Below are 23137 nucleotides of genomic sequence, written 5' to 3'. Positions count from 1 at the left end.
GATTGAACAATAACATAAAACTGTATACTCCTTTCTTTGTAAAAACTTTGAGTCATGGTTTGATTCTATGCAATGTAGTATATCTGTCGTTTAAATTCTTTGTGTCAATTGGAGGGAACAAAACTTACTGTATATAATTGTAATTTTGTGTGAATAATTTTTGGTAGAAATGTCAATATGTGCAAATGTTCTGTTTTGTTTAATGTATTTGGTGATTGTTATGTAAACTGCTGATCCTCACTTAGGGTTCTTAGTTAGTTTGTATGTAAAAGGTGTAGTGGTTCCCCTCGGGAACGGAACTGTGTAGCGCGCGCAAATTGTGGTTGGCCCATGTAGAAAAGGTGGAACTGATAGTCAGTCGGGGACAAGCTATGAGTCGGGGACGAGCTACGAGTCTGTGCACTGCCATGTGAAAGATGCATATTGTGCTGGTTCCGAGAGAGGCTTTGTCTGCTACTTTCCAATGCCTCGGAAGGATGGATAAATAGCTGGAACTATTCTGGAATTTGCATCTATCATCGCCACCAAGAAATGACAGAGTCCAGCAATCCTACCTGCAATTCCACCTACCAACATGCAGTTGCCACCACATTGCGCAATCATTGCATCGGAATACTACAATGATGTGCAGTGAAGGATCAGCTTAATGGACGTGTTAGTGTGCTCAAATATAAGGTAATTTATATCTGAATTTAAGTATCTAACTTGATTTTTTTTCCTTATCATAACACCTCTCAGGGTCCTCTCCGTTTGAACTAAAGTGATTACCGAGTGTCCCTACTGAAAGAACATTAAAAACCAGTGTTTTTTTTTTTTTTTTTTTTTTTTTTTACTAATGCCTCTTGAACGTAGTACAGAGAAAGTTAAAGTTAATGTGACAAGAGAGTGAGTTAAAGCTAATGATGCTTTCTGAAAATAATTTTCCTAGTAAAACAGCTTACTAACGTGTTGTTGACAACTTCAAATTAAAAGTTCTTAAGACTGAGGCTTATAAAGTTTTGCTTAGTAAATGATCACATTACTGCCTGTTGTAAATCGCAGAAGGTGAGTCAGTATCTTACATATATGATAATTTTGTGGCTCACTGTAGTAAAAGTGGAAAAATGCAGTTGTGAAACGTTGTATACTCATGTTTGCTAAGTGTTAGTCTCTTGTGTATTAGAAGTGCATATTAATAGTATAAAAGGATTCACAATTTGTCTATTGTGTTAATGATCAGTAACAAATAACAGGAAGATCACTAATTATGAAAACCATAATTTCTTTATTCAAATGATAGTGAGAAGCAACCTGTTGGTGGATTCCAATTAACTTCCATTTCAAATAGTAAAGTAATTAACTGAGATAGACTTTACCTATGTCCAATTTATGATCCTGGAGGGAATGTTAATAGTAATGTTATAAAGACCATTCAGTTTGTGTAAGCCCTGAAAGTAATAGTGTGTTTCGGTATCTGTTATATTTTTGCAAATAGTTTGTGCTGCTCCAGTTGTTAGTTTCAATCTTAAAACATATGTATGTGTCAGAGTTCGTTGCACTCGCGTGTGGCCAAGTCTAGGTTGTGTTTGTCCGTTATAGTTACTTATACCTACTTTCTTAAACGATAATGTTAATCATTCTCTTACCTAGTTAGGCTGGTGACCGTTTTCTTTATCAGTTAAACGGTGCAGATAGGCAAAATTTTGTTCGTACTGTTCAAATATTTACGTAATTCTGACTTTCATTTCCGTTACGTACAACACGGTCAACATAACAAAATTCCTCTCAGGGGGTAACACTGCTCTGTTGCTTTATACCATTATTACTCCAACAAAATAATTCTGTTTTGCAAATTTCCTCCAGTTTTGAGGTTATGGTATAGCAGTAGCGAACAGGAGTGTTATAGTCTTACCTTCCGCCGATCTCCTGGTACCTCTCTCTTTATCATACTCCCTACTCTCTGTTTACTTTTCCCCCCCTCTTCCTCTTCCATCTGCTCATACACCCCCTCCATATTCCACCTAACTTCTACATATCCAATTCTGCTCCGCACTACTTTATGTCCTTCTCCATCTCCTCCTCCCTCTGAGCATATTCTCTTTCCCTCTATCTCTTTCTCCTCGTCTCTGATCATCTCCACCTCCTGTCCTTCTGCAAAATTCCTTCTCTCACACACAATGTCTGTCTATTCCTCTGACCACTTTCTCACCATGTCCTCCTCCCTCGTCTCTGTATGTGTCCTACACCACGTCTCTCTGTCTGCACCCTCCTCTCTTGTCTCTCATGCCATTTCCTTCTCCCCCATCCCTGCACATCTCCTCCACTCCCTCTCGCTGTACATCTCACCCTCTCTGCACTTTGTCTATCCACACCTTCCCCCTCTGTCTTTCTATGACTTTCTCCCCATACCTGTAGCATTTCCTCCTACCCCCTCTCTCTGTCCCTCTCCTCCTCTCTGTATATTTGTCCACCTCATCTTCTTCCATTTCTGGCAATTTCTTCTTCCACCTCTCTCTTTACCTCTCTTTCTCCTCCTCTGTCCATTTCATCCTATACCTTCCTTCTATTTGTCCATATGCTCCTCCCCCGTTTACCTCTGTCTCTCCCCTCCTCTCCATGTCTCTCTATCGGTCTTTGTATACTGTAACTCACGATACATCAAACAATATTTCAGTCAATAACAATTTCGTGTCCCTACTACACCACAACTGTTCTGCCACTGTGATCACATGTGGTTAAGCTTTCTTATGTACTGTGCTAACACATGCTCAAACGCAACACATGCAAATCAGTGTTCTACATCCCTAAATAATCGACCTAATAAACGTGAGGTCTTGTGTCGTTCGGTAATGTGTATGTAAAACTGAGAAATGTACAGCAGTCAATTTCTAATAATCTGTTTATCGCAGGCCTTGCTAGATTTCGTCGACTGTCTGGTTCTCATGAGTGCTAAAAACATAGGTTCAAACTCCAAATGGTAAAATAAAGTCGAGGTATGAAGAAGAGTCAGTATGAAGTGGAGTCAATAGGCAGTTTAATTTCTTGGATGATAATGATGATGATGATGTTTGGTTTGTGCAGCCCTCAACTGCACGCTCATCAGCGCCTGTACAAAGTCTCAATTTTCACACAGTCCAATTTTTTCAAATTCCAATCGAACCACTGTAGCGAATGATGATGATGACGATGATCATATGATGAGAACAACAGAAACACCCAGGCACAGAAAATCTCCAACCCGACCGGGAATCGAACTTGGGACCCTGTGATCCAGAGGGTGCAATGCTGGCCACTAGACAACGAGCTGCGGACAATTTCTTGGAGATGAGCATCAAAATTCAGAATGGGAAACATCCCTTTGTTATGTATAGGAAAAGCACATACAGTTACAGTATTTTTGATTACAACTCAAATCACACCAGCCAACATAAAAAGCCTATTTTAGTTTTGCTATTAATCGTTTATTTAAAATTCCAACGTCAAAAGCAAACATGAATCCGAAAGAATAAACAGCCACAACACTATATCAACAACAATTACAATAGAAGACAAAAGAAAAGATGAAAGGAAATATTTGTAAGCAAACTGTTGATAGCAATGGGAATTGCATTTGTACATCATAATGTGCAAAATAAGTTATTGAGCGGCTTCCGTTTCAAGAAAACAGAAAGCATTGGTGCCTTTTTTCATCAAGAAGAACTTAGATAGTGTTTTGAACAATAGTGTTGACAACGGTAATATATATCATATTTGTGTAATCTAGGGTGTCCTGATTTTGATGCTTGTTATGTGGGACGAAATGAAAGGGGACTTGAGGTTAGATTACGTCAATATGTCGCTTTAGATAGGAAGAACGTTGCAGACACTCTAATTTTGCTGCCCACCTCATTGAAAGAGAACATGTAATTCTAGTTACATCCCCGCGCATGAAGATAGTCCATTAATATGAAAAGGAGAAATTTATGGACTTCCTAGAGGATCCGGAAAATTTCTGACACCAGCAGTCGTTTTGTGTTACGCTGCTCATCCAACAGGTGGCAACGAGAATGTCCCATTTCTGGAAATTGTTTAAGAACTGTTTTGGGCTCGGGCAGTGGCAGTAGACGCCAGAAAATGTATTGGCCCACCCGTTTGCCACATCGTAGTAGCACCCTTCGAGGCTGATAGTTTCGCTATAGTGTACCATAAAGTTTCTCCTACATCAAGTGCATCAATAGCAAGTGTATCCTAAAGCAGAAAGAATTTAGCACCAAACTGCACCAATAATTATATGTTCCTGTGAGAAACCTGGGAGTGAGTCCATTATAAAATTTAATGCGTGTCGTTTCTTACAAAGTATTTTTTTCTGGAATTTCAATCCTATCTGGCGTTAAAATGAAGCAAACTATGTTTCGTTTAATAGTTTATAGTAAATCTTCTTTCGTGTAAGCAAGACTAATTGTGGTAATTACACATTTTTTAAATTATTTGTTTAGTTTTTTAAACAGCACTATGTACAAGCTACTATTAGATCGCACAACAACCACGTAAGACGGGTGACAACTGAATTAACTGATGGGATGGCGGGCTTTCGCTTTGGACTTTGGTATTCCACTACGGGCTTATTTATCGATTGTCATTTTTTACTTGTAGTACACTGTCGCTGTTTGTTTACATATTGTCATTTTGTCATGTGAAGAGAGTGAGTGAAGTTGTGGAAGCTACAAAATGGGGTACCAAGTGGAGGAATCGGAACATTTCCAACAGATTCCCCTGTTTGATTTCAATAGGTTGGACGGTGGAAAGGGGGTGTGGCGGGTTGAGGGGGGGGGGGGAGGGAGACAGCAATGGAGGCTGCCAGAAACATTTGCGCCGAGTGTGGCGATTACGATAATGGATGGACACAGCACGGCAAGAAACTGGTCTTCTCGTTTTGAGGAGGATCGTTTCGACATTAGTGACTCCATGTTCTGGAAGACCTTCAGAGTTTGGTGATGATCGTGTAAATGCATTAATCCATAATGGTCGCGCCATTGTACTCGAGAACTGGTAAAAGCGATGAACTGTGATCCTTCCATCATCGTGGGATGTTTGCATGCAGTAGGGAATGTTCAAAAATTCCCTTCATGGGTACTGCATGCTCTAAGTCAAAATCACAAAAGCATGTGGGTGGACAAATGTGCATGTCTGCTTCCTCGTCATCATTTCGCTCATGAACAACGACGACCATTCCTATCCCCATATGGTTGCTGGTTTCTAGAAATGGTTTCTCTATGCTAACGCAAGGTAAACAAGAGAATGGTTGATCTCAAACAAAGCGGTAACTCCCCGTATAAAGACCTGCTTCTTCTTCTTCATGTGCCGTCTCCTCTAAGAAGGTTGGCTGTCATCATGGCAATTTCTGATCTTGATTTGGCTGATCTAAGGAGTTCTGACGTTGAGCAGTTGTACCAATTTTTTAAATTGTCAATCCAGGATGTCCGTCTTCTACCCCTCGTTCTCTTCCCACAAATTTTCCCTTCTAGTATTATTTGCAATATTTTGTAATTTACTCCCCTAATAACATGGCCTAAATATTGTAGCTTCCTTACTTTAATAGTTTTAATTAATTCTTTTTCCTTTCCCATTCTTCTTAGGACATCTTGATTAGTAATCCTCGACACCCAACTAATTCTAAGTATTCTTCTATATGCCCACATTTCAAAAGCTTCTAAACTGTTCATGTCCTTCTTTTTCAATGTCCACGCTTCCATTCCGTATAGTAATTTTGAGAATACATAGCATCTTAGCAACCTCATTTTTGTGTTTAAACAAATGTCTCTCGAACAGACCTGCGCACACCCATAAAAAATAATGTTATGCATGTTGTGGAAAAGCGACGGTGTTGTGTGCTACAAATTGCTTGCCCAAGGTCTAAATAACACTGCTGACATCTATTGTGATTAACTGAGACGTCTTGCAGACACTATTCAAGAACAAAGACCAGAAATGGTGCTTGAAGTAACGATTCTCGACGACAAGGCCCACCCGCTTTTGCAGGCTGACTAATAACACGATTTAAGTTGGGACGTCACCCACCTTATTCATCTGATCTCGCGCACTCAGATCTTCACATTTTCTGCTATTTCTCGATCAATCTCCAAGTAACTTCATTTCCTATTGGAAACTGCACTCTCAACATTGCTGGACGAGTTCTTTGCTTCAAAACCACGTGATTTCTACAGTTGCGGAAACGAAAAGTTATCGAGCGTTGGTAGACTGTTGGAAATTGTGAAGTAAAATATACTGTAGATGACTAACGTCTCTGTTATGTGTATCTGTTGTGTTTACTAAACTCACGGGAAAACTCTGCAGCCCCAATACTTTTAGGAAAGTTTTTGTCTACCATATTATACGTCTTCCAGATATTAGCTAACACTGCATGGGCAAGGCCACAAGGCCAGAGTGTCCGGTTGGTTCTAGGCGCTTCAGTCTGCAACTGCGCGACCGCTACGGTCGCAGGTACGAATCCTACCTCGGGCATGGATGTGTGTGATGTCCTTAGGTTAGTTAGGTTTAACTAGTTCTAAGTTCTAGGTGACTGATGACCTCAGAAGTTAAGTCCCATAGCGCTCAGAGCCATTTGAACCATTTTACTAAGGTTAGCGCTGTAATAACTGTCATAAGTGGACTCATAGTGAAATGAAATACTGACATGGTTAGTCTGCTGGACTATTTGTATAGGCAAGCGATAATGATGAATCGACTTACGTATTACCGCAGTGCTACTTTACCATCCAATGTTGTACAAAACTTGCAAAAAATTATTACATTTTAATTTTGGTTTTAGGGCGCAAAACTGCTATGGTCATTAGCGTATTTTAATTCATATACGTGTCTTATTGTAACGTATTCTTACATATTTTTAGCACTGCTGATAGCTACACTGTGGTTGAAATGCAGCTAGATCAGCAATAAACAGATTTTTAGATACAGATTCCTATATATTTCTCAGTTTCAATAAATGCAGTCGCTCAGAACACCTAATTCATGCGGAATCGAACCCGATAATAAGTATTTACTTTTTGTTCAATGAGATCTGTTTCTTTATTCTTCAGTTAATCCCATGTGAAAATTATTATCAGAGTACGACTAGTATTTCAAAAATCACAACGAAATCACCATTCAGTTTTTTGAACGTGAACGATCATTTATTGTCTGCGTTAGATCTTGGTTTGTTGAATCTCGATTGACCATTATTACAGGTAAAAGAAGTATGATCGTAATATTACCAATAAGTCATATCTGTCACCAGCCAATTATTAAATTCATTTGACTCATCAATTACTTAACAGAGTCAGCTCCTCTTTTATGTGTTGGTGAGTTTACATTCATTGTTCACAGAAGTACAACTACAGCACCATATGATATTTACATTGTCAAGATGTAGATTCACATTAACAGGGGGCGTTTTACACTGGCGTATCCAGCCTATGTTTCAGGAAATAGCAGAATTTTGTGAGCTGCAATCAGACACATACATATACATAGTTGTGCCTATCATATTCAATAAAGGAAATAATTTTCCCGTCTCAGATAATGTTTTTAGTTTGTTGCGTTGTTTGAATAGCATTATTACTTTTTTAAAATGTTTTTATGTATCTGAATATATTTTAAAATTTTTGAGAAGTTCGTGGGTACTTCTAACTGTAGGGAATGTATTGCGTGTGACGAATTTGTAGAAAATTCTGAGGTACTTTTTATGTTTAAGAAGAAGCATAGATGTTGAGGGTTGATGTACATTAGTAGGTTTTCTGAAATACTCCAATTTCTTTTTGTACACGGTCAATATTAAAATTTTTGAGAACTTCGTGGGTACTTCTAACTGTAGGGAATGTATTGCGTGTGACGAGTTTGTAGAAAATTCTGAGGTACTTTTTATGTTTAACAAGAAGCACCGATGTTGAAGGTTCATCTACATTAGTAGGTTTTCTGAAATACTCCAGTTTCTTTTTGTACACGGTCAGTGTGTGATATATTCTGTCTCAAACAAAATTATTCGAGTTTTCTTGCCATCATAGATCAGACAGCAGTTCCCGGAGAGTAAGAGGGGATGATGTAGAAGAGAACATGGGTGGAGATGTTGGTTGGTTGTTTGGGGAAGGAGACCAGACAGCGTGGTCATCGGTCTCATCGGATTAGGGAAGGATGGGGAAGGAAGTCGGCCGTGCCCTTTCAGAGGAACCATCCCGGCATTTGCGTGGAGTGATTTAGGGAAATCACGGAAAACCTAAATCAGGATGGCCGGACGCGGGATTGAACCGTCGTCCTTCCGAATGCGAGTCCAGTATCTAACCACTGCGCATGGGTGGAGAAATATTATAAGAGGGCAATGCAGTTGACGAATCAACAGGAGACGCACATTTCAGATTTGATGATAGATACTGGAGATCTCACTGGTGGACAGGCAACTATGACTGTTACTTATGATTCTGTGTCTCCTGGTAATTGTGCCACTGTAGAATTAGATTGTATACAAGATAGTCCTCCAAACTGTGGAAGAGGTTTAACTAATGAGCTAGTTCCTGCAATGATGACTACTGCAATCATAAATGCACAAGTGAATGAGCAGGACGTATTAGCTAGTGGCTGTGGTATATCTACTACTAAATACATACACAGCAGTGCGGTGCAGTAGAAGGTTGCTTGTATCATTACTAACCGTTTTCTTAGTCATCTAACAATAAGTTCTTCTTTGAATGTTTCAAGAGTTCGATTGACATTATTGAGGATGTAAAGAAAGGTGTGAAAGGTGTTGGGGAATGAAATGAAGATTTAAGTGAAAGCATGTAAGACCAGGGTTTAGTTAAGCAAAATCAAGTATAAACAAGGTGAAGTTTTAAAGAAAAGTATGGAACTACAGGTTAAAGATTTAAGCAAAAAGATGGAAAATGGGGCGAAAGACTCATGCCTATAATCGATAGTGGAGAGGTTCTAAAATTTTGCCAGTTAGTTGTGGAAAGGGCTGACGCCAGAACAGGAAGGCGAAACAAGGAGAAAAGAAAATAGGATTGTGGCGATCGAAGGGAACAACTGAAACTGGAGGAAGCCGTTCAAAAAAGAAGATGACCGGAGTTCAAGATGAAACATTTCCACACATGCAATTGCGAACCAGAGTTTTGAAAATAAATGCGAGTCACTGAATCACCAAACATAGTAGAACAAAACTTAAATTTGAGAGAGAAGTCGGTAAGCTTGCTGAGAATGTTAAGGAAGTAGCCAGTGCATTCAGGAGTATTTATGGCACATTGCTCACTCCAGTAGCAAATACTGAAGAGGTTCAAATTCCTATTAAAGCTGAAGCAAGATAATTCTGAAATTAACAGTCTGTTGTTGTTGCTGTGATCTTCAGTCCAGAGACTGGATTTATGCTACTCTATCCTGTGCAAGCTTCTTCGTCTCCCAGTACCTACTGAAACTTGAGACGCCCACTAAACCTGCTGGGCAGAACAGGTGATTAGGATTGCGGAAAGGGCCAAATAAGGTGTCGGTCAGTTTCATTAAAAACTGCAATTTATTGTAATTTAATAACACAGTTAAACCAAAGCGGCACATAGCCAAACCTTTACAACTACGAGTTTCAAAATGCAATTCTTTCACGGCTGAAGGCCTCCAAACAAGAAATCTTAAAAATCAACAAGATAAAAATGCTGTTAAAATAGCAAATAACATAATTACAATATGTATTATACACAGGGTGACCGTACCAAATATGTCACGAAATAAGCATCAAGCGAGAAAACTACAAAGAACGAAACTCGTCTACCTTGAAGGGGAAAACCAGACGGCGCTATGGTTGTCCCGCTAGATGGCGCTGCCATAGGTCAAGCAAATATCAAGTGCGTTTTTTTAAATAGGAGCCCCCATTTTTTACTGCATGTTCGTGTAGTACGTAAAGAAATACCAATGTTTTTAGTTGGACCACTTTTTTCGCTTTGTGATAGATGGCGCTGTAATAGTCACAAACGTATAAGTACGAGGTATCACGTAACATCCCGCCAGTGCGGACGGTATTTGCTTCGTGATACATTACCCGTGTTAAAATGGACAGTTCACCAATTCCGGAAAAGGTCGATATCGCATTGATGTAAGGCTATTGTGATCAAAATGCCCAACGGGCGTGTGCTATGTATGCTGCTCGGTGTCCTGGACGACATCACCCAAGTGTCGGGACTGTTCGCCGGATAGTTACGTTATTTAAGGAAACAGGAAGTGTTCGGCCACATGTGAAACGTCATCCACGACCTGCAACAAATGATGATGCCCAAGTAGGTGTTTTAGATGCTGTCGCGGCTAATCCGCACATCAGTAACAGACAACTTGCGCGGGAATCGGGAATCTCAAAAACGTCGGTGTTGAGAATGCTACATCAACATCGATTTCATCGACCTAGGCGGGTTAATGTATGGTGCCACATTATGGGAGGAAGAATAATTGGCCCCTATTTTATCGATGGCAATCTAAATGGTGCAATGTATGCTGATTTCCTACGTAATGTTCTACCGATGTTACTACAAGATGTTTCACTGCATGATAGAATGACGATGTACTTCCAACATGATGGATGTCGAGCACATAGCTCGCGTGCGGTTGAAGCGGTATTGAATGACAGGTGGATTGGTCGTCGCCCGCACGTTCACCGGATCGGACGTCCTCGTATTTCTTTCTGTGGGAAAAGTTGAAGGATATCTGCTATCGTGATCCGCCGACCACACCTGACAACATGCGACAGCGCATTGTCAATGCATGTGCGAACATTACGGAAGCCGAACTACTCGCTGTTGAGAGGAATGTCGTTACACGTATTGCCAAATGCATTGAGGCTTGCGGACATCATTTTGAGCATTTATTGCATTGATGTGGTACTTACAGGTAATCACGCTGTAACAGCATGCGTTCTCAGAAATGATAAGTTCAGGGAGGTACATGTATCACTCTGGATCGCAGTTGCATGTGTGGAAATGTTTCATCTTGAACTCCGGTCATCATCTTTCTTCAACGGCTTCCTCGAGTTTCAGTTGTTCCCTTCGATCGCCTGAATCATATTTTGTTTCCTCCTACGTTCTGTATTTCTGTATTTTAATTTAAAAAAACCTAACTTTTACCAACTGTTCGTCTAAAATTGTGAGCCATATGTTTGTGAGTATTACAGCGCCATCTATCACAAAGGGAAAAAAATGGTGCAACTGAAACATTCATATTTCTTTAAGTACTACACAAATATGTAATAAAAATGTGGGTTCTTATATAAAACAGCACAGTTGATATCCGTTTGACCTATGGTAGCTCCATCTAGCGCTCCAACCATAGCGCCATCTGGTTTCGCCCTTCAAGTCAGACAAATTTCGTTCCTTGTAGTTTTTTAGTTTTTTTTCGTTTAAAGCTTATTTCGTGAGATATCTGGCGCCCGGTCACGGGACAGCTAGGTGGAAAGGCTCAAGGCAAAAGTAGATAGAACAAACATATGCAAGGAGCAATACAAATGGCTGAAGGCCGCAATTAAGTTTCAGATTTTTTAAAGTACATTACCATAGTGTTTTAAGGTTAAGGGGAAATTTTGAATATAAGACATTAAGCGGCTGAAGGCCCACAGTTGAGTTTCCAAAAATTCAAAAACACTTTAACCTTTAAATTTTCAATGGCCGAATGCACACTAAATGAAAACGTAACGCTACGATAACAACTAAACTTAAGAATAAGCTCTTAAGAGGCTGCCGCTCCCGCAATTGATTGACATAAATTAATTTACGTAAATTGATTTACATAAAACACAATGAAAATTATTTTTATTTTAAAACATTGGCTATAATAGATGACCAACAGACCATTAAGCACCCATGAAAAGTACATTACAGACCAGGGCACTCAGACGTCTCCAGGCGGTGGTGGGCCCGTCCTCGAAATATTAACGTTCACTTAGGTGAGACAGGTGGTGTGCCCAATTACACTGGATCCGTCGGTAACTCAACCAAGGGACAGCCTCGGACCGACCGACAAAACGACTTGCTCGCCACCAACCGGTGTATAAAAACTCAAAGACCAAACTCTTATGGACATAATTATCCAGAATGGAATATGTATTAAGCTGCCAAAACTACACAGCACGTTGGACAGCGACAACAGTTCAGGAAAGGACGCTGCCTCAAATTACGTTAGTGGCCGGGGCATGTAACTGGAACACTAACGAACACAAGGCAGAAAATTCCGATGGTACACTTGAATTTGAAGTAAGGTAATATAGTTAACTTCACCAAAAAGAATCACTGCCTGAATTTAAGTCATTGGCCAGGGCAGGTAACCAGAACACTAATGGCCACAAGGCAGAAAATTCCGCTGGTGCACTTGAATTGTAGTCAACCAATATAGTTGATTCGATTTCACCACTACAAACACTCGGTGTTGCTGACAGGGAAAGCTCCCGAACAGCGAACCACCGAAAGGGACGACACAACGTGAACGGACGTGGCTTGGGAACTTAACACACCACACTGGTTCGGTGAGCCAGGAACCTCGTAGCGATCGGACAGCTCCAAACACACCACTGGCCGCCAGCGTGCCCAGCCGGCTGCACCGTACCGCACCAACCGACTGACTCACTTCCAGTACGCCGACATTTTAAACAAGTTGTCAGAGGAAACGACACCCCCTACACACACAATTTAACAAACACTTGCACAAAGACTTGAACGACACTCAGCAGTTGCTGTGCAGTCACGTCGACAAATCGGGAGTCGATACGCACGCACAGCCAACAAATAAACGATCGGCGAACCAATTCACGTCATCCAGTAGGACGACCGACCGACGATCCACGAAGACCGTCCCCGGCTCAAGTGATGCGTGGCGGCAACGGTCGGCCTCACTGCTGCTCCAGCCCGACTGAACTAGTGCCACGTTCCAACTCCATGACCGGCAGGTCCGAACTGCCCTCCTGACACGTTCCTACTGACTGGCCGCCCGAACACGTCATCCGAACTGCCTTATGATAGACAACGACCGGAAAGTAACAGCAGTCAAACATAATATGAGAGGGGATATAACGATACGCGCTGCTAGCGCTGGTCACGGTCAGGCAAAGCACCAATTCAGTGACAGTGGTATTTTAAATTAACGTAGTGAGGTGGAAGTACGTTAAAAACAGGGTGTAAAATACATGACGGCGGGAACACGAGCCATGCATGGCTCATAACCTACATCATTCTGAATGTGCATTGTGTATTCATCTCTTGGTCTCCCTCTACGATTTTTACCCAACACAGCCCTCCAGTACTAAATTGGTGTTACCTTGATGACTCAGAACATGTCCTACCAACAGATCCCCTCTTCTAGTCAAGTTGTGCGTCAAATTTCTCTTCTCCCCAATTGTATTCAATACCTCCTCATTACTTATGTGGTATACCCATCTAATACTCAGCATTCTTCTGTAGCATCACATTTGGAAAGCATATATTCTCTTCTTCTCCAAACTATTTATCGTCCACATTTCACTACCATACATGGCCACACTCCATACAAATACTTTCTTAAACGACTTCCTGACACTTAAATCTATACCCGATGTTCTTCTCTTCTTCAGAAACGCTTTCCTTACCATTGCCAGTCTACATATTAAATCCACTCTACGTCGACCATCATCAGTTATTTTGCTCGCCAAATAGAAAAACTCATCTACTACTTTAAGTGTCACAATTCATAATCTAATTCCCTTAGCATCACCCAACTTAACTCGACTACATTCCATTATCCTCGTTTTACTTTTGTTGATGTTCATCTTATATCCTGCTTTGAAGACACTGTCCATACCGTTCAACTGCTCCTTCAGGTCCTTTGCTGTCTCTGATAAAATTACAATGTCGTCGGTGAACCTCAAAGTCTTTATTTCTTCTCCATGGACTTTAATACCTACTCCAAATTTCTTTCCTTTCGTTTACTGCTTGCTCAATATACAGATCGAATAACATCAGGGAAAGCATACAACCCCGTCTCACTCCCTTCCCAACCACTGCTTTCCTTTCATACCCCTCGACTGTTATAAGTGCCATATGGTTTCTGTATAAATTGTAAATAGCCTTTCGCTCCCTGTATTTTACCACTGCCGCCTTCAGAATTTGAAAGAGTGTATTTCAGTCAACATTGTCAAAAGCTTTCTGTAAGTCTACAATTGCTAGAAACGTAGTTTTGCCTTTCCTAGTAGTAGGTTCAGTATTGCCTCACATGTTCCAACATTTCTATGGCATCCAAACTAATCTTGCCAAGCTCGGCTTTTACCTGTTTTTCCATTCGTCTGTAAAGAATTCGTGTTTGTATTTTGCAGCCGTGACTTATTAAACTGATAGCTCAATAATTTTCACATCTGGCAACACCTGCTTTCTTTGGGATTGGATTTATTATTTCCTTCTTGAAGTCTTTTTTCGCCCGTCTCATACCTCTTCCTCACGAGAATTAGAGTCTTGTCAGGGTTGGCTCTCCCAAGGCTGTCAGTAGTTCTAATGGAATGTTGTCTACCCCTGGTGCCTTGTTTCGACTTAGATCTTTCAGTGCTCTGTCAAAATCGTCACCCAGTATCATATCTCCCATTTCATCTTCATCTACATGCTCTTTTATTTCCATAATATTGTCCTTAAGTACATGGCCCTTGTACAGAACCTCTATATACTCCTTCCACCTTTCCCTTCTTTGCGTAGAACTGTGTTTCCATCTGAGCTCTCGATATTCATACAACTGGCTCTCTTTTCTCCAAATGTCTCTAATCTATGTATCTTACCCCTTGTGATATATGCCTCTACATCCTTACATTTGTCCTCTATCCATCCCTGTTTAGCCATTTTGCACTTCCTGTCAATCTCATTTTTGAGACGTATCTATTCCTTTTGCCTGCTTCACTTTCTGCATTTTTATATTTTCTCCATTCATCAACTAAATTTAATATTTCTTCTGTTAACCAAGGATTTCTACTAGCCCTCCTCTTTTTACCTACTTGATCCTCTGCTGCCTTCACTATTTCATCTCTCAAAGCTACCCATTCTGCATCTACTGTATTTCTTTCCCCCATTCTTGTCAATCGTTCTCAAATGCTCCCCCTGAATCTCTGTACAACCTCTGGTTCTGTCAGTTTATCCAAGTCCCATCTTTTTGCAGTTTCTTCAGTTTTAATCTACAGTTCATAACCAATAGTTTGTGGTCAGAGTCCACATCTGCCTCTGGAAATGTCTTACAATTTAAAACCTGGTTCCTAAATCTCTGTTTTACCATTACATAACCTATCTGAAACCTTCCAGTGTCTCCAGACCTCTTCCACGTATACAACCATCTTTCATGGTTCTTGAACCAAGTGTTAGCAATGATTAAGTTACGCTCTGTGCAAAACTCTACCAGGTGGCTTCCTCTTTCATTAGTTACCCCCATTCCATATTTGCCTACTACGTTTCCTTCTGTTCCTTTTGCTACTATCGAATTCCAGCCACTCATGACTACTAAATTTTCGTCTCCCTTCACTATCTGAATAATTTCTTTTATCTCATCATACATATCATCAATCTCTTCGTCATCTGCGGAGCTAGTTGGCATATAATCTTATACTACTGTGGTAGGCGTGGGCTTCGTGCCTATCTTGGCCACAATAATAAGTTCACTATCCTGTATGTAGTAACTGACCCGCACTCCTATTATTTTATTCACTATTAAACCTACTTCAGCATTACTCCTGTTTGATTTTGTATTTATAACCCTGGAGTCACCTGATTAGAAGCATTGTTCCTCCTGCCACCGAACTCAACTAATTTCCACTATATCTAAATTTAACCTACCCATTTCCCTTTTTAAATTTTCTAACCTACCAGCCGGATTAAGGGATCTGACATTCCACGCACCGATCCGTAGAACGCCGGATTTCTTTCTCCTGATAACCACGTCCTCCTGAGTAGTCCCCGCCCAGAGATCCGAATGGGTGACTATTTTACCTCCGGAATATTTTACCCAAGAGGACGCCATCATGATTTAACCATACAGTAAAGCTGCATGCCCTCGGGAAAAATTACGGCTGTAGTTTCCCCTTCAGCCGTTCGATGTACCAGCACAGCAAGGTCGTTTTGGTTTTTGTTACAAGGCCAGATCAGTCAGTCATCTAGACTGTTGCCCCTGCAACTACTGAGAAGGCTGCTGCCCCACTTCAGGAACCACACGTTTGTCTGGCCACTCTACAGATAGCCCTCCGTTGTGGTTGTACCTATGGTACGGCCATCTGTATCGCTGAGGCACGCACGCCTCCTCACCAAAGGTAAGGTCTATGTTCCATAGGGGGAATTCATTGGTATCACGACAAATTCATCATGAATTATATGAACGGCATGCACATGTGGAGCAGCAGGTAGGTCATGCGAGGAATTGTGATGTGCAATATGAAGGAGAGCAAGACGATTTGGGACATGAGGATGATTACATGTCTAGATTGAATTGTTCTACCTATGCCCAGTTTGCGGCATAGTAGAAGGATACGAGATCTCTCACCATGACAGGAAATTATAGGGTCTGACTATAACAATTTCCTGTCTACGCAGAAGTTTTACGCCTTTAGCAGTTCCGTCAGTGTCATACGTCCACGAGCAGGGTTACAACGGTTCTACTGTTCTCTGCCTCCGACATGGCGAGACGGATATAGAGCTGATAGAATGATATAGAACGAATATTTAACTGCGAATATTTAAATTTGGAACCTGCCATAAGAATGAGGTCGATTGCTAGAGAATGTACAACTTACAAAGAGTTTGAGAGCTTCTTATCCGTATATTGACCAAAAGTAATGCAAGATCTCTTTAAGTGTGGGATTCTACTGAGGTCGAAATATAATCAGTTGGAGTTTCCGAGCCCTAAACGTTTCGTTCAGAACACTGTGTCACAAAGCAGTCTCGTCAATTTAGTGCACGTGAAGTTTCACGTAGATCAACGTGATGTGGGGTAAACTTATAAATATATTGGAACAGGGAACGGTGGAAACAGCAGTGAACGAGGAAGGAGCTAACGTGGAGAAACCCCTAATGGGAGAAATTGGAATAGGCAGGACATACAAGGCAATCTGGGGCAGAATCAACAAATAATAACCAGAGCAGGATCAGAAGTGTGAGTAGAAATTCGGTCAGCTGATCTGAGAAGCAATCCACCAAGAAACAGGCCATTGTCTATTGCCTTGGTTGGAAGGTAACATAATGGTAGAATTTGGGGTCAATCACATTGGTATACAGAATGTAAGGGCAGTTCTGTTAGAGGAAGCATACAGTCGGAAGGTGCCTGGTGTGAGACTAGTTACATATGTTTTATTAATACATTGCTTTTGACATGTGTTTCACGTGGGGAGACCCGTCTCAGTAAGTCGTGAAAGAGCATTTCAGAGGCGGAAGGAAATTGAGAAGTGGGCAGCCATGTGGTAATGACAGCTCATAATACAGGGAAAGATCTTCGGTAAATGCGCAGCAGTAATGAGGCAGGCTCAAATAGTGTACACGTATTAGGTTGTTGAGTTGGAAATTAATTTGTTTGTAAGTAGTCCCTAAATATAAATGTAAAGTTGGGAATTAATTTTTAGTTCCCTCCTGGCAATGTTCGACCTTGCTAAGGCGAGTTAAAGTTGGGTGTACAGAGAGTGGAAGAGAGAATAAGATTTGAAAGTAGTGTCTTAAGACAGAAATGGCAGACAAGCTATCTGAAGGTTTTTACAAGGCAAATATTGCGAAAAGAATTACAAGGAATCGTATGAAAGTGACCTGTTGCTTTTCTTTAATAATAGTCAATCTCTTTGTGGCATTGTCTCTATTTCTTGTTACATGGTTCGTGATAGTAGGCAACTTTGAGGGAAAAAAGAATTCTGTTTCTTTGTTTTCACGTTTGTGTAAAGATTATTAGCATTTTTGCCTGTATGCAAATTTTGCATCTGAATCTCAGTTCTTGCGCATAGAACTGCATTTAGTTTCTTGGCAGTGATGGAGTAGGAAGCCTGCAACCACAGGTTATTGTCGAAGTGCAACAGGCGCTTTTGGTCAAGGTAGTTTCGACAGCCTGGTAAGGAAGTGGTCAACCTCTTTGGAGTACTGCCCCCTTACCCCCACTCCATTAAAGAAACAAGCTAACAGCAGGTAGTTTTCCATAACAAACATCAGTAAACTTTTGGTAAGGCAGATCTGCTTGCAATTCACTCCAGAAAGGGCACAAAGATGATATAATAATATTGTTTAAGTTGCAAAGTTCTTTTAATTATTTTAAATTATTCGTGTTTGTTATTGGATATACATTGCGTAACGCTTGTCTTACGGAAATTTACTGTGCAATGTGTTGCTGAGCAAATGTTGTGCTTAATTAGTTTTATTGTTATCCAAAGAAATTAAACAACTTAATCTGGAAAACAAGTATATAGTGCTTATAATTAAATTAATCCTTCTGAAATTTGTTCAGTCTCGTGAGTACTGCGTTCTATGTTCCTATGCAATAAACTGATAAAATTCCTTATGCAGTTTCTTTTGCTATTGAGTCACAACAGATGTAATGTTGGTATTCTGTTCTCTCATCATACAAAATATTGAATCTTGGCTCAGCGAAGTGCAAAGCTGGCCGTAAAAAAGGCTTCATACATACATTAATACTTTTCTGATTCTGCCACATAAATATTTTTCTGACTCTGAATGAAAACCATTTCTTCTAAAAAAATATTCATTGTATATGAAAGAGGATGAGGCACTGATAAGACGACATACCAAGACCGAACAATTCAGTTCGGAAATTGTATTTAAAACTAAATTTGCTCCTTCACAATATCTGATATGAAACATTTTACATTAACTTCAAAATCAGGGATGTTCTCAATTGTTCTACAATTCTCACTTAGTGACATAATTTAACACACTTCCATTGTTACATGACAAAGTCTAACCTTCTTCAACAAAATACATTCCAAAATGTATCTTGCCTTTGTCAGGTTTACAAAATTCACATAATTACCATCGGGCATAGCTAATCAATGTATATATTAAACCTGATGGCAAATACTTGGTTCCTACATTAAAGGGTCAGTATTGTAAAATTAGCAAGATCCATATTGCGTTACTACATACTTAAAACTAAATATACAAAATTTCATTACCTTACAAAACTTTATTATGCTGAGTCCTTAGTCCAACAGCTAAATTCTCACAGCTAGCGTCTAGCTGAAAGCCTACATCGAACCTTTAACAGAGTGCAATGGCAACTGACTCTGCACTTCATGCACTCCTACTTACAATCGATTCTGCCACTCAGGCAACATCTTTGGTTCAGTGTTATCAAAGATACAATCTGTTCCACATCTGATAACAACTTCATGTCATTTTTCATGAAATATGTTAGAAAATCGGTCTCCACATACAAGTGGACGCGTCACATAACCCTGCAGCGGATTCAAATGGCTCTAAGCACTATGGGACTTAATATCTGAGGTCATCAGTCCCCTAGACTTAGAACTACTTAAACATAACTAACCTAACAACATCACACACATCCATTCCCAAGGCAGGATTCGAACCTGCGACCATGGCAGCAACGCAGAGCCGGACTGATGCACCTAGGACCGCTCGGCCACAGTAGTCGGCACCTCCAGAGGGGTTTGTTGAATTTGCCATATGGTTTGGATGTGCAATGGACACCAAATGTAGGGCATTTTTATTACACCAGAATTGATAATTTGAATAATTGCTATTACATAATCATTACAATATAATCTGAAAGAAAGTACAAATCCCTGAACTCTAGAGTAAGCTGATGCTCTTTTGCATAAGTACTAAATGTTAAGTCTGGTCGTCTCATATACAAAATGTTCTAGATTCATGTTGCTAGAAGATGCATAATATTAGTGATACAAAGAGTAAAGTAAAGTAAAGAGGAAAGACAAGAAGATAATGTGAAAATGGTTGAGGAAAATTCGTTGCATGGCTGAAGCTTATAACGATGTAGATGTGGCTGCATTGTAAAGTCCAATTTTTTGCTGCCTCATATTTGAATATTAGCCATAGTAGGTTGGTCCAGTGTCCAAGAACAGCTAAACAAGTCTCTGTAGTGTCATTCCATCACAAAAGTACAGCTGGTACACCATATTTACCAATACCCAAAGTTGGTTGTTCTTAGTACATCAGTATTGTGATTGTCATCATCACTTCATTCGAAATTGAAGATTCTTCATCGATCCATTGTGCATAGCCTCACTGAAGTATAAAATCTGATATCCAATAGCTCCAGTGCCATGAGTAGAGGGAGGAAATTGGATGATGAAAGGTGGGAAGCAGTAAAACAGGTAAGGTAGTGGAACATATCCTACTAAATGTAGCGAAATGCTTATGTAAGTCCTAAATCAGCTCAAACTGACTGTTGCAACATGACATGTTATAATAGTTATAGTAAATGTGGGAAAACTGAAGAGTAAAGATACAATAAAACCGTGATCTCAAATAAGCCATAGTGCTGTACATTATGACATGTCAATTCTCTACAATATAATGAAAAGTGTGGCAACAATCTTCAGAATTATTATACTTACAGGCAAAGTGTACCAACAATCTGCCTGTAAGTATAATAATTCTGAAAAAAGGTGGCATACGTTTGTTTCTGAGTATATCAATACTAGGATACATGCTAAATTAAGAAGACATAAAGATTTAAGTAAACAAGGCAACATAAAATTATTGGTAATGGATAATCCTTCATAATCTGCAGTGGGCTATATACCCATCATAATGCATATAACAGTGGTTAGGTATATTAAAGAAATAGTGAGATGGTTACCTCATTTTACATAGTAAGCATCATGGCAAAATATTTAAAAAGGTAGTAAGAAATACTCATGGTAAGGCTCCATGTGGGCATTATATATATATATATATATATATATATATATATATATATATATATATATATATATATATATATATATATATATATTAATGGAAGGTCATAAAGTGGTTACAAGTGGCTTGGGTACATAGCTACCTAAAATTCTAGTCTAAATTTAAAGTTCCTGGCTCTCAGTGGCTATTTGACATAAATGCTTACACAAACTCGTCATAAAATGTCATTAAAATTAGAATGCTGGCTCTCAGTTGCCTTGTTAATGCAGTACTGTGAAAAAATTAACTAAGAAAAGCTAACAGCAAAATCAAGAACTGAATAGCTCCTGGTGGCCTTCTACTTGGAATACATGCACATCTTAATAACTAAAACAACTCAAGGTAGCAAGTTTACATAGCATAAACATCAAAGCTAACTCGGCCTGGCTACAAGAACAAAGTGCATAAATAGCAGTATTATGTAAAAGTATGGCACTGTATGACCTGTACGAGTACATATTAGACAGACAGAATGATAGAGTAAAGACACAATAGTTATAAGTTGTGTAGCACCTTTGGGGCTTCATAAAACTATTTATTAAATGACCTATATCTCTAACAATGCACATATTTACAGGGAAGAACATGGGAATGATACATAAGGGCAGTGCACTTTATCTGTAAAGAAAATGATTAACAGTCAGTCTTCATTCGTCTTGAGTCAAGAACTGCTATGGCCAAAGCAAAGAAAAAATACGATTACAGTATGTGCAAACATAAACACTGAAGTATTAAGCGCAATGTAGGTTACTGAGTAGTTAAATGTAACAAATTACAGTAAATCCTGAGATAAATATGCAAAGATGGGAGTGAATTGCAGAAATAGTGGAACCTAGAAATGTGACTATTAACCTGGAAACAAAAAAAGGGCTGTCATGCACGCTAACACAAGAAGGCAGTACCATAAGCAGTCTTTAAGGAACGGTGAAAAATGAAAGTTTTCAGTGTAAAGCTTCTGTGACAGTCTCCCACAAACACCTCCACTTATGTGGCACAAGGTAAGACAGATTTTCCTAGAAAGGACACAACTTACACAAAATACATATTAACGTCATTCAATATCATTAAGAAAAATCATCAATATGTCAGTATAATCCTCATTATTCTAGTGCTGCTCATGGCATGAACAATCAGTAGACATCAGCATTCCATCGTTATTCCTAAAAATTGGTGCAGCTCAGGGCATGAACACTCATTACATATATTCCAATAATACTCTATATCTAACTCAAAATGCAGAGAAAAAATATCCTTAATCATAAATCTTTACAGGCAATCTGCCTAATTTTCCTAGTACACTGAGAGCAAAATGTTTATAAGCGCCTGCCAGGAAATAGTGTGGGAAATGTCAACGTTGTTGAATTTCCTATAAGCTGCTTATGTCGTGCTTCCTATGTAATGCATTTTCTGCACTTTCACGTGCTTCTATTTATGAGTGTAATGTCTCGTTTGGATACAATGAGACTTTGGTACATTGGTTCTGCAAAATATACAAAACGAGTGAGAACATGTGATGCACATGAGTTACAGGGTACATTATTTTCTTAACTCTACATAGCTGAAAGCAAGTAAACTAGTGACATCATCGAGTACAAGAGATATGGAAAATTATACCATAAGACTGTGCATAAATGAAACATGGCAACACTATAAAATGCAAATAGTGACTAACATAACAAAAAACATAATGATAATTCATTAGAAAATAGCATAAATTTCAGCATAGTATCATAAAAAATAGCACATTACATGGTACCAGTAAAGACAAAATAACATCAGAAATAAACGATCTTTAGATGTAGAGGCAAATACAGAAGGACACAAATTCTTGTTATGAAAAATGTTTGAGTTACAGTTTGCAGCGGTCAGACAACCCAAGGGATGTGATCCGCTGTACACACGTACAAATAAATGTTGTCTCTTTCAGTTGTAGTTTTCATGGACACCCGTATGAAAATAGAAAATGTGGAAGGACTAAACTTACGGTGAGAGAAACGACCTTCAAGATTTTGCCTACCGGGCGCGTCACCACCAAATAAGATGCTGAATAATCAAGGAAACGTGAAAACAAGGTACCAATAGAATTTTTATAGCATGTTAAATGAATCAGGTGAAAAGGTATGTGTTCTGTCATATTATTATGTACACTCAGATGTAAATCAGAATAATCATATACGAAAGCTGGCAATATAAATACGCACATCTGTAAAAAAAGTTGGCTGTTAGAGTTTCAGGAAAATAGG

This window comes from Schistocerca cancellata, chromosome 6 (genome assembly GCF_023864275.1).
Source record: "Schistocerca cancellata isolate TAMUIC-IGC-003103 chromosome 6, iqSchCanc2.1, whole genome shotgun sequence".
NCBI lineage: Eukaryota > Metazoa > Arthropoda > Insecta > Orthoptera > Acrididae > Schistocerca > Schistocerca cancellata.
The sequence above is the reverse complement of the archived record's forward strand: the minus strand, read 5'-3'. Positions refer to the sequence as shown.